The sequence below is a fragment of the Pristiophorus japonicus genome, chromosome 21 (genome assembly GCF_044704955.1).
Source record: "Pristiophorus japonicus isolate sPriJap1 chromosome 21, sPriJap1.hap1, whole genome shotgun sequence".
Classification (NCBI taxonomy): Eukaryota; Metazoa; Chordata; class Chondrichthyes; family Pristiophoridae; genus Pristiophorus; species Pristiophorus japonicus.
Window position 1 is genome coordinate 44,249,124 of NC_091997.1, and position 12,905 is coordinate 44,262,028.

The 12,905-nt window shown below is 43.8% G+C and overlaps 1 protein-coding gene across 4 annotated transcripts in view; it reads left to right on the forward strand.

Annotated features, from left to right (window-relative positions):
- LOC139233977 (unconventional myosin-Id-like) overlaps positions 1-12,905 on the forward strand; it is a 671,189-nt gene that overhangs the window by 233,060 nt on the left and 425,224 nt on the right. The window lies entirely within an intron of this gene.

Genomic DNA, 12,905 nt, shown 5'->3' on the forward strand with positions numbered 1-12,905 from the left:
CTCCTACATTCAAATCCCCTCGCTATGAAGGCCAGCATGCCATTTACTTTCTTTTCTGCCTGTTGTACCTGCAGGCCAACCTTCAATGACTGATGCACCATGACACCCAGGTCTCGTTGCACTTCCCCTTTTACTAATCTGTCACCATTCAGATAATAATCTGCCTTCCTGTTTTTGCCACCAAAGTGGATAACTTCACACTTATCCACATTATACGGCATCTGCCATGCATTTTCCCATTCACCTAACCTGTCCAAGTCACCCTGCACCCTCCTAGCATTCTCCTTGCAGCTCGCACTGCCACCCAGCTTAGTATCATCTGCAAACTTGGAGATATTACATTCAATTCCTTCGTCTAAATCATTAATGTATATTGTAAATATCTGGGGTCCCAGCACTGAACCCTGCGGCACCCCACTAGTCACTGCCTGCCATTCCGAAAAGGACCCGTTTATTCCCCCTCTTTGCTTCCTGTCTGCCAACCAGTTCTCTATCCACGTCAATACACCAAATGAGCAATTGGTGTAAGATTGAGTATGGTTGAATTAGAAAGCTGCTAATAAACTCTTCTCTGTCTAGAACAATTGTTTCTTGAAACGGAGTTTGACTGAAAACTCTTCTGAAGCTTTCAAACGTTTCCAGTGTCTGATGTTTCACTCCTGGGTCAAGGAAATACATTTTTATTTTGTCTGAACGAGAAAACGAAAAACATGACTGAATAATGGGAAGAGAAGAGCCAGAGATAATTGTGTGATGATTGCAGTAACAATTTAGAAACTGGAAATTAAAGTCATTGTGTGTTTAAAATCCAAAACTAAATTGCCTTCTGTTGTTTGTTAGAGAGGAAAATCTGTGTGAAGGTGTTTTCTCTACTTTCTTATTGGACATGAAAGGCGCTCTCTCTTGATTTTAGGGATAGTGAATCATAAATGACTTGTGCAGATCGATTGAAGAGACTAAATAATTGGATTGTGAACGTGGGAGACGGGGAGCTGTCAGCTTGTTCAATCAGAGCGTTTCTTTTTGTCAGACTGCGATTTATCAGCCATTGACATAACTTATGCTGACCTAGGAGCCAGTGTCTTTGACTTTAAGATAAACAGAAAACACACCAATGTAGTGTATGAAATGATACAATGAACTCCGTAACATGAGCCAGTGACTCGGTGTAACCTAGTCAGTCTTTAATGGCTTCCAGAAATGAGGATACAAAGATGAAGTTTAGGTTATATACCGGGCCCAGTACCTGTGACCCTAGGACCTCCAACGGTAGTGCCCCCTGGTGGTGGGCAGACCTTGTGTAAATACATTACATCATTCTCCCCACCCCCAAGCTCTTGGCAAAAGTACATATTACAAGTTCAGGCGGTCCGGTGCCTTTCGCTCCCTGGTTGACCGTCTCAGTACAGTCCAAATGATTTCCGAGTCTCTCTCAACTTGGGGCTAGGCGTTGACCACAGTGGGTTCTTCTGATGGCTGGACATGAGTTGGTTGGTCGTCTAAACTCGCGCTGTCTTCTTCAACTGTTCCGGTTCGTCAATGTGTCTTAGCTTGATTTGATCAATGTATTTCCTGCACATCTGCCCATTCATGAGCTTAACCATATACACCCGGTTACTCTCCTTATCCGTAACATTGCCCGCGAGCCACTTGAGCCCTTGACCATGATTAAGTACATACACTGGGTCATTGACAGATATGCCGCTTGACACTGCGGCACGGTCGTGATCCCACTCCTCGCGATGACGTCGGGTTTCAACATGATCGTTAAGGTCAGGCTGGACTAGAGAAAGCCTGGTTTTGAGCTTCTCCATCAATAGTTCCGCAGGCGGGACCCCGGTGAGTGTGTGTGGCCTTGTCCTGTAACTGAGCAGTATGCGTGACAGGCGTGTCTGCAAGGAACCGTGAGTTATGCGCTTCAGGCTCTGCTTGATAGTTTGAACTGCCTGCTCTGCTTGACCATTGGACACGGGTTTGAATGGGGCTGACCTCACGTGTTTTATGCCGTTGCGTTTCATGAACTCTTGAAACGCCAGGCTCGTGAAACATGGTCCGTTGTTGCTGACAGCGATGTCTGGCAGACAATGTGTGGCAAACATGGCTCTCAGGTTCTCAATGGTGGCAGTGGAAGTGCTGGATGACACGATCATACATTCTATCCATTTGGAGTATGCATCCACCATCACAAAAAACTGTGGAATGGGCCTGCAAAGTTGATGTGGATTCTAGATCACGGTTTGGATGGCTATGACCACAGACTAAGCGGAGCTTCCTTTGGGGCATTGCTTAACTACAAGCAAGTGCTGCACTGATGCACGCATGACTCTAAGTCCGAGTCAATGCCAGGCCACCAAACATGGGACCTGGCGATGGCCTTCATCATGACAATACCGGGATGTGTACTATGTAACTCCCGTTCAAATATCGCCCTGCCTTTCTTGGGCATTACAACATATGATTACTTCATAGTAAACAGTCGGACTGGATGGAAAGCTCGTCTTTGCGACGGCTGTACGGTTTGGTTTCATCACTCATTTCCTTGGGGATGGTCGACCAGTCCCAATTAAGAACCCAACGTTTTACAAACTGTAGAGTCGTATCCTGGCTGGTCCAGGTCTTAGCTTGTTGAGCAGTGACAGGCGACCCTTCACTCTCAAAGGCATCCATGACCATGAGTAGCTCTGCGGACATTGGCGTTTCCACCTCCGGTGTGGGCAACGGTAACCGGCTCAATGTATCAGCACAGTTGTCAGTACCTGGTCTATAGTGAATGACATAATCATAGGCAAATAATGTCAGCGCCCACCTCTGGATGCGGGACGATGCGTTGTATTTGATACCTTTATGTTCCGAGAACAACGATATAAGCGGCTTGTGATCGGTTTCCAGCTCGAAGCGAAACCCAAACAGGTACTGGTGCATTTTCTTTACCCCATAAACGCATGTTAAATCCTTTTTCTCTACCATGCCTTAGGCTCTTTCCGCCTTGGACAGGCTACAACTGGTTGTAGTTTGCCTGACTCATTGGCTTGCTGAAGTACGCAGCCGACCCTATAGGACGACGCATCACAGGTCAAAACTAGCTGCTTGCATGGGTCATACAGTACCAGTAACTTGTGAGAACACAACAGATTTCTAGCCTTCTCAAATGCTCTGTCTTGAAGTTCACCCCACACCTAGTCGTCTCCTTTCCTGAGCTTGTGGACCAATTTGGGTAAGAAGTTACCAAAGTAGTTGAGAAGACCCAGGAACAAACGCAGCTCCGTCATATTCTGGGGTCTGGGAGCATTTTTGATGGCCTCTGTTTTCACGTCTGTAGGCCTGATTCCGTCTGCAGCAATCTTTCATACAAGGAATTCAACCTTTGGTGCCATGAAAACGCACTTCGAACGTTTCAGCCTGAGTCCTGCTTTGTCGAGATGACACAGAACCTCTTCCAGATTGTACAGGTGCTCGGCGGTGTCACGACCTGTGACTAGGATGTCGTCTTGGAATACTACGGTCCTGGGGATGGATTTCAATAGGCTCTCCATGTTTCTCTGAAATATGGCTGCCGCCGAACGAATGCCAAAAGGGTACCTGTTGTAAATAAACAGTCCTTTGTGTGTGTTGATGCACGTAAGTTTATTTGATGATCCAACCACTTCCTGTATCATGTCGGCCGACGTTAGATCCAATTTGGTGAACGATTTTCCCCGGCTAACGTTGCAAACAGGTCATCAGCTTTTGGTAGCGGGTACTGATCTTGTTTCGAAACTCGGTTGACCGTGACCTTGTAGTCTCTACAAATCCTGACCATGCTATCACTCTTTAACACGGAACGATGGGGCTGGCCCATTCATCAAATTCGACTGGTGAGATGATCCCCTCGCGATGTAGCCTGTCCAATTCGAGCTCCACCTTTTCTCTCATCATGTGCGGGATCGCCCTGGCTTTGTGATGGATGGGCCTTGCATCTGGGCCTAGGTGAATCTGCACCTTGGCTCCTTTGAAGCTGCCAATTCCCGGTTCAAACAGTGAGGGAAATTTTCTCAGCACTTGAGCACACAAATCATCATCCGCTGATGACAAAGCTTTGATATACCATTTCCATTTTATTTTCTTGAGCCAACTCCTGCCGAATAACAATGGGCCGTTGCCCGGGATAATCCATAACGGTAGATCATGAACCACTCCCTCGTACGACACTCTTACTGCTGCACTACCAATAACTGGTATGAGCTCTTTGGTGTAGGTACGCAACTTCGCACTTATCAGACTCAGCTTGGGTCTCTCTGCCTTGGTCTCCCACAGCTTTTCGAAAGTCCTCTGGCTCATTATCGATTGAATCTCACCCGTGTCTAGTTCCATGGATACCGGTACCCCGTTTAATTTTACCTCCATCATTATCGGTTGACTCTTTGTTAGGAACGCACGTACGCTAGACACTTCCTCCTTGGAGCGCTCAATTGCCTCGGGCTGCATCGCCAGATCCACGCTGAATTGATCATCATCCACGTGGTGTGTCGCAGCTCGCTTGCTCCGCTGCAGACACGTCCGCTGAAGATGCCCTGTCTTCGCACACCCTCTGCATACATACTGCCTGAAGCGGCACTGATGGGATCGGTGATTGCCCCCGCAACGCCAACACATTGAGCTCGGATTTGCGCCCGATGGCGGGCTTTGAGCGGCTCCTGTTCTCGCATTCGCAGTCAAGTAGGCCCTCGATGGTGAATTTTGAGCGACTCCCGTTCTCGCATACGCAGTCGAGTAGGCCCTCGATGGTGAACTTTGAGCAGCTCCCGGTCTTGCAGACGCAGTCGAGTAGGCCCTGCTATGTGCAGCTCTGCTGGCCGTCGATACAATTTTGTACACCGTACTTGCCGTGGAATTCCTGTTTCATCGCGATATCTGCTTTATGCTTTTCTGCGTGGACATGCAAGCCTGGGTGATGGTGATGACCTTGCTGAGGTCCGACATCTCCGCAGCCAGCAGCTTATTTAAAATCGCTTCGTGGTTGACCCCGATCACGAAAAAGTCACGCAGTATGTCTTCCAACGCAGGCTCAAATTTGCAAGGCCCTGCAAGATGTCTCAGGTCGGCAACAAATGCCACTACGTCCTGGCCTTCTTGACGAACGTGCGTATAGATGCGATATCCGAATATGAGGATTCCTTCCGTGGGTTTAAGGTGTTCCAGAACTAGAGCGCACAGTTCTTTGTAATCCTTTTCTGTAGGAAGAGTGGGTGAGAGCAGATTCTTGATGAGTGCATAGATCGTGGGGCCACAGACGGTGAGAAGAACAGCTCTGCGCTTCTCTGCATCCTTGTCTTTGTTTCGGTCGTTTGCCACAAAATACTGGTCAAGATGATCCGTGAAATCTCCCCAATCCTCTCCCTCATTGAATGTCTCGAATTCCAACAGTACTCGATCGTGCTGTGCTCGCCATACTTTTGTGTGGGTTCGTATTTGCCTCATTGCCAGTTGTAGTGTATGAAATGATGCAATGAACTCCGTACTGTGAGCCAGTAAGCAGGTGTAATCTCGTCAGTCTTTAATGGCTTCCAGAAGTGAGGATACAAAGGTGAAGTTCAGGTTATATACCGGGCCCAGCATGAGTGTACCTGTGACCCTCGGACCTCAGGTGGTAGTGCCCCCTGGTGGTGGGCAGACCTTATGTACATACATCACAGTCAACATGCTTCACTCGCTGTTGTACCTTTACTAAAACATTACAGTAGCTTACAAAGGTACTATTTATTAACCGACAGGTAGAACCACAGTTTGCTCATGCGTGTGCCCTTCTGAGAAGGAACATCTTTGCTTCTGCCTGTTAATCGTGACTAATCTAACAAAAAAAATAATAAATGGAATTAGGATCTCGGCAGTGATCCCCCTCTTCCAATCACTTTGAAGTTGGCCTATTTTGCATGTCAGGACTCGACCAAAATTGGCTGTAAATAATTTACTCACTTCACGTAACTTTTAAATTAGTGTTGATTTGAGTCGGCCAAATTTGTACAGTGATACCACCTCCATCCAGCGACCTTGGCCCTGCCCTTGGATCTTAATGTCCTCTTTGAACGTTGTACCTGCTATTGTGAAAATTATGTTCCCCAGTTTTTTTTCTCTCTATCTAATCTGAACATTAGTGGTCGTTGTCTCAAACAGTCAAAGCCTCACTGCAGGCGATGGAGGCAGTCAGAGATTTGTTGTGATTAGGTGCTTTTTTTCTGGAAAATAATATCTAGTTCTAAATTAAGGGAACATATTTTTTCTTTTTGAATGTAGTATTAATGACGCAGGGACTTTCAAATTACCACGCACAGTCGATTCTTTCTCATTTATTCAACCTTCACAGATAGTTAAGTTCCATTATTCTGTGGTGGTCCTGCATGCAGTAACAAAGCATGTAGTGAGAAGATTGTGATAGGTCAGATTTGTGCTCCATATGGCTGAAGAGCAGTACCCTTTGCAGATGATGGAATGGGTCCCAGCTAGAAAAAGAAATACATGGAAGGCCAATGCTGAGAGGGTGCAACTGTATGTTGGCAGAACTGAATGAAAGAATGACAGACTGACTGGTGCTTACTATGCTTCTTGCATAGGTATTTTCTGCTCTGTAGACTTACGTAATGGATACATCCCTGCAGAGAAGAATGTCTAAATTCAGTCTCCATAGCTAAACGCTAGCTGTGACTTGAAGAGTATATAAGACAAGAATAGTTTTAGTTTATGTAATTAGAACATATGCAGTTCCCTGTTGCTGATATTTGCGAAAAAATTCAGTATTTAAATCTGGTAAGAAAAATCACCAAGTAACAGTCTTTATTTCGTTGCCCTCTGCACAAATGAATAAACGCTAATCCAAGATTTTTCTTACCAACTACATAATTCATTTGTGGAGACATTAATAGTTATGGATGTAGTGTGGTTTACAGCTTGGTTCCCAAGGCTCTGCACTCTTAACTGTTGTGACCCTGTCTCCCAAGAGTCCTGTTCTGCAGTTCTTCAGCCTTGCAAGCTCTTTACTTCTTGTGTTAACGTTTTAAAAATAGAATATTTTTTACACATCTCCCTGGGGTATGAATTGTCCCCAGATAAGATGATGGGTAGGTATCTAGCTCTCAGGTCTGCTGCAGTTGTTTTAGATCTGAATGCTGCATGCTCAATGGCAATGTGGGATTATTTTCGCTGCTGCCCCCTTTGTGAGAGATGGCTCTTTATAATGACACTGTGGAAATCAGTAGATCACCATAAGGAGAGTCACAGGGCAGAACCTGCATAATGTCCCATGCTACAGCAGAATGGAGTACCAGCACAATGGGTAATGCACTATCTGGATTTCACTTTTCACTTTTCAAGATTTGTACATAGAGCAGCACAGAAAACCAAAACTCATCTGTGATTTGAAGAGTTATTGGAAAAGAGGAATGATTTTTCTATTTTTTTTTTTTTTAGTTAGGTTTTTTGAAAAATTATTTTTGGTGTCAGGCCCAACCCGCAGCCTTGGGGTAAATTTTTATAGATTTTGAAATTTTTCACCCATTTTCTTTCGGCACCGCTCAATCTACCCTAAATTGCACCTTTTCGCACAGATTGAGGGTGCAAAACCCCGGTTTTACGCAGGGCGGATTTAAAAAAAACATTTCGGCAAGTTTTCGCCGGCGATAATCTTCCCAGCCTTGGCGGTTTTTTGGGTGGCAATCGGGTGCTGGCAGGCTTTGGGGAAATTTTAGCCCTTAAGAACAACACTGGCAGCATGCCTCAGTCTGAGCATGTGCGTTGTGGACAATCTCTCCGCCTGTGCGTCAGTAAGCTTCTCTCGGGTAATCTCTGCAAAAACTTGAAGCATTAATCACATCAGGCTATACAGTAATTATGAGTTTCTTTTCCCAATGATTTCAAAACAAGCTGGAACATTAATTTTAAAACTGTTTTGCGGTAGGTTTTCACACAAAAAACTTTTCAAATGTTTAATTCAACTTCAGAAAGAAAGGCAAGCCGAGAGACCGAGAAAAGGAAAGAAAGACAAAAAAAAAGTGAGAAAAAGACAGAGAGTTGAATCTTTATGCGAATATATGAAATTGACCAGCTGATCCATCAAGCCTGGCCCACACGATGATAGCTAGAGCATCATGGTTGAGCACTTCCATCCTCCTGTGTTCCCTGGTCCTCCCTATTTGTTAAACTGGAATAATATATCAATCAGGATTGAGGTTATCCACTTTGGGGGAAAAACGCGAAGACAGAATATTATCTGAATGGTGGCAGATTAAGAAAAGGGGAGGTGCAACAAGACCTGGGTGTCATGGTTCATCAGTCATTGAAAGTTGGCATACAGGTACAGCAGGCGGTGAAGGCGGCAAATGGTATGTTGGCCTTCATAGCTAGGGGATTTGAGTATAGGAACAGGGAGGCCTTAGTGAGGCCTCACCTGGTGTTCAGTTTTGGTCTCCTAATCTGAGGAAGGACGTTCTTGCTATTGAGGGAGTGCAGCGAAGGTTCACCAGACTGATTCCCAGGATGGCTGGACTGACATATGAGGAGAGACTGGATCAACTGGGCCTTTATACATTGGAGTTTAAAAGGATGAAGGGGGAATCTCATAGAAACATATAAGATTCTGACGGGACGAGACAGGTTAGATGCGGGTAGAATGTTCCCGATGTTGGGGAAGTCCAGAACCAGGGATAAGGGGTAGGCCATTTAGGACTGAGATGAGGAGAAACTTCTTCATTCAGAGAGTTGTTAACCTGTGGAATTCCCTGCCACAGAGAGTTGTTGATGCCAGTTCATTGGATATATTCAAGAGGGAGTTAGATATGGCCCTTATGGCTAAGGGGATCAAGGGGTATGGAGAGAAAGCAGGAAAGGGATACTGAGGGAATGATCAGCCATGATCTTATTGAATGGTGGTGCAGGCTCGAAGGGCCGAATGGCCTACTCCTGTACCTATTTTCTATGTTTCTAAAAGGAAAATCAATTATGGCTATTTAAAGAGGAAACAATATTTAAAGAAGAATCAAAAGTTCTGAAGCAATGACAACTTGTATTGCGCCTTTAATGTAGACACATATCAAAGAAACAGATATTATCAGGGGCAGCAAAAGTTTGGTTAAAGAGATGAGTTTAAATCCAGGCCCTAAACGAGGAGAGAGAGGTGCAGAGCTGTAAGGGTTTAGGGAGGGAATTCCAGAGCTTGGGACCTAAATGATTGAAGACACGGCTGCAATGATGTGAGAGGAAGGGAATACACAAAAGGCCAGAGTCCGAAGAACAGAGTGTTTGGGTCAGATGGGAAGTTGTAGGATTGGAGGAGGTTACAGTGATGGGAAGGAGCAAGATGGTATTTAAACATGAGAATGCAAATTTTAAATTGGAGGCATCAGGGGACTGGGAATCAATGTAGGTTAGCAAGGAATGAATGATATGGGATAGGATATGGGCAGTGCAGTTTTAGATGAGCTGAAGTTTAGAGGGTGGAGGAGAATTGGATGCTGACCATGATGGCAATGCAATAATCAAGTATGGACGTGGCAAACCCTTGGAAGATGATTTCTACAGCAGATGGTTTGAGTTGGGGTGGGCACTGACCAGGTTAGAGGTGGAAGTTGGAAGTCTTTGTGCTGGAAATAATACTGAACCAAAAGTTCAGCTTGGGTCAAATAGGATGCAGAGTCTGGTTCAGACTGAAACAATGGCCAGAGAAGGGAATGGAATTGGTGGCAAGGATATGGAGTTTGTGGCACGATCCAAAGATGATGGCTTCGGTTTTACCAATGTTTAATTGAAGAAAATGCGGCTCATGTAAGACTGGATGCCAGACGAGCAGCATGACAGCACTGAGGCAGTCGAGAGGTTTTGAAGAGGTAGAGCTAAATGTTTCTGGCATACATGTGGAAGGTGACCACATGATTGCAGAAGATGTCACCAAGGGGTAACATGCAGATAAGGAAAGTTAAGAAGCCAATGATGGATCCAGAGGAACTCCAGAGGTCGAGCTGTAGGGGCAGGAAATGGGGCCTGTGCATGTGAAATTCATTTCTCCTTGGATGAGATTAAATGATACTCTCCTCTCCAACCTCTTTGTCAATGGGAGAATGAGCAGGTTGTACTAAAAGGAATTTTACCCCTCTGCCTTTTTGTTTTCCATTGCAATCTTTAGATATTTAATGAAAGGCATGTTGCTGAAATGAACTGAACTAGTCTAACGGGAAATTAGGTACAAGTGCTCCTGGGAAGTTCTGTAGTTGTAAGCTTGGAATTTTGTTGTTCTTTAACTTCTGGCCATTTAAAAGGAACCATTATATGCACAACAACCCTATATGAAATCCTCAACAAAAAAAGTGGATTAGATTTTGAAGGAAGGACAAATCAGATGAAAGATGGGAGGAAGCAAGCATATTTCAAGTTCATACTTTTTTGTAAGAATTTTGATTTTTCTTTTTGCAGTTGTGCAGAGTAATAAAATGTCTGTGCAGCGGGTTCTTTGTGTAGGATTTTGTTGGCTTCTTCCCATTGCTTCTCAGCATTGCCCAGCTGGTACCAAGAATCTTTAGTTGGTGTGCCTGAGGATTGAGTGGGCTGTCGAAAACAAAACAATAGGTTTCCTTTTAAATGTCGACGTTTAAACAACCATTTTTACAGCCATAGATGTGAGGCAAAACACACTTTTGATGAAACACAGTACAAAGCAAATAATTCAGATGGCTTCAAGTAATCATCAGTGACTTTACTGTGCTTTGTGTAGCACAGATTTGTACCGGTTTTGAATTGTGTTTCTGCTGATGGGTCTGGCCTGGGGATATTATAGCTGAGTTCTGATCATCTGGTGAGCAGAAAAGGAACGAGGGAGGTTCTGTGTCTTTGTACAGTGTTCTTCGTGACCTGATTTATAACATTGTCATGGGAAACTGTCTGATGATGCATTCGTTGTCTCTCATTATACTTTCAGGATTGCTTTTTGCCTGATGGAGCGAGGCAGAATGCTGGCTGGTTTCTTTTGATTTACTTTTAGGGACACTAAACATCTAAACTGACAGTGGTGATTGATTATACCCTTGTCCCATTTGTGATATTTGAGGTCTCCAAATCCCTCTATTATTACACCTTTGGTTTGTTATCCTACCGACAATAGCTGCTCTAAATCCTTGAATCCTCCTTGAAATGTACCACAGTTAATTTGTTGAGATTATTTCTGCAGAGCAGTGATGTAACTCAAATAATAGTGTTGTTAACTTAACACCATAGGGATATCAAAATGAATTTATGTCATGCTTAGTTGGGTTGTAATCAAAGATTTTATGCTTAAAACTTTTAGTAATAAACTGGTATTGCAATGTAGATGATGTGCACCAGTACCAAACTCACATTGGTGCAATTTAAGTCCTCTAAGATAGTCGTAGACCTGATCTGGAATTTTAATGCTGATTTTTAGGATTATAATTTTATCCCTAGTTTCTACTTTTTTAAAGTAGTGTGCATGTAAAACTAGATTTGGAATAACTTTCTGGGGGTTCCTGCTTCTGGCCCAGATTCTTGATCAATCAGTTCGTGGATCTGGAGTTCTGACCTCTGCTCGATCATCTGATCTACAGCCCCAAGTGACACTGCCTGCTGAGAGTCTCCGAAAATGTGCACCTATGTCTCTTACTAGTGTGCCCTTGCCCTTTCATACAGAAAGTTCAGCACCTAGGTGCTGACTTTTATACCTATGTTCCTGTAACTTCTGCAGTAAAGCCCCCAATGGGATCTAACCGCCTCCATCTGCACCGAGAATACTGGAGACCTGTCGCACCTCCCTTGCACATATATTCTGCACTGAACAATATCCTGGGCTGATTCAGTACACTTAATTTTTGGTCATGCTTTATATTTGGTAAAATAGTGAACGCTTGATGCAGTTGTCCTAGAGAGATTCTAATACAAATCCGCGTCTCTTTCTGCAAGCTGGCCTTCCTTTCTGTAACTAACCATCTGTAATAGTCTATATCGATATACAAAAATAACATGGCTGCCTTGTCCTCAGGTCCAAGTTGTTTTATTAAATAATCAATGTTGGAAAAACATTGCCATTCTGATACAAAAGCAAAATAGTGCGGATGCTGGAATCTGAAATGAAAACAGACAATGCTGGAAATACTCAGCAGCGGGTTAGGCAGCATCTATGAAGAGAGAAACTGTTACTGTTTCAGGTCAATGCCCTTCTGATGTTGCACAGATTTTTAAATATTAAAAAAAGTGACAAAAATACAGATCAGAACATCATGCATCTGAAAAAGAAATGTTATTTTTTTGTGTGACCCTTCATCAGAACAGATTCCAGTATTGTTTTTAATCTTGATTAGATTTTTATTTTGCCCTTTGTCTTCCTTTTTCTCCTCTTCCCCATTTTATTCCACCTCACCTCTTCCATCTCCTCATTCCCTCCTCTTTCGCCTTCTCCCTCTCCGCTCTTCTCTTTCCTTTCTCTTCCTCACTCTCTTTCTTCTCCTCCTCCTCCTCCTCTCCTTCCCCCTCCCCTCCCCCCCCCGCACTCCTTCCCCCCTCTTGCTCTCTCCTTCCCCACTTTCTGTTTGAGTTCCACTTGCTTCAATATTTGCATTCAATAATTTTTGCTCTGTATGCTTCTTCCTTTCCTCAATTTTTATTTGCTAGTTTATTTTCTCCAGTTCTTTCCTTATTGTGATAAGTGACTTTCTTTAAGTCTGGTATATTAATTTATCTTTATTTCAGCCCATGGCACAAGGTCAATCTAATGAGATCAGGAGTTTGAATTATTTTGCAGTTTTGATTCTAGCAAAATATTTTTGTAATGTGGTGATTGAAAGATCTCTCCAAGGTGTAACCTCAGATTAAATTTCCAGAATATTTAATGTTACTAACGAGTATTAGTAAATGAATTATGTGTGTTAAATTGTGAA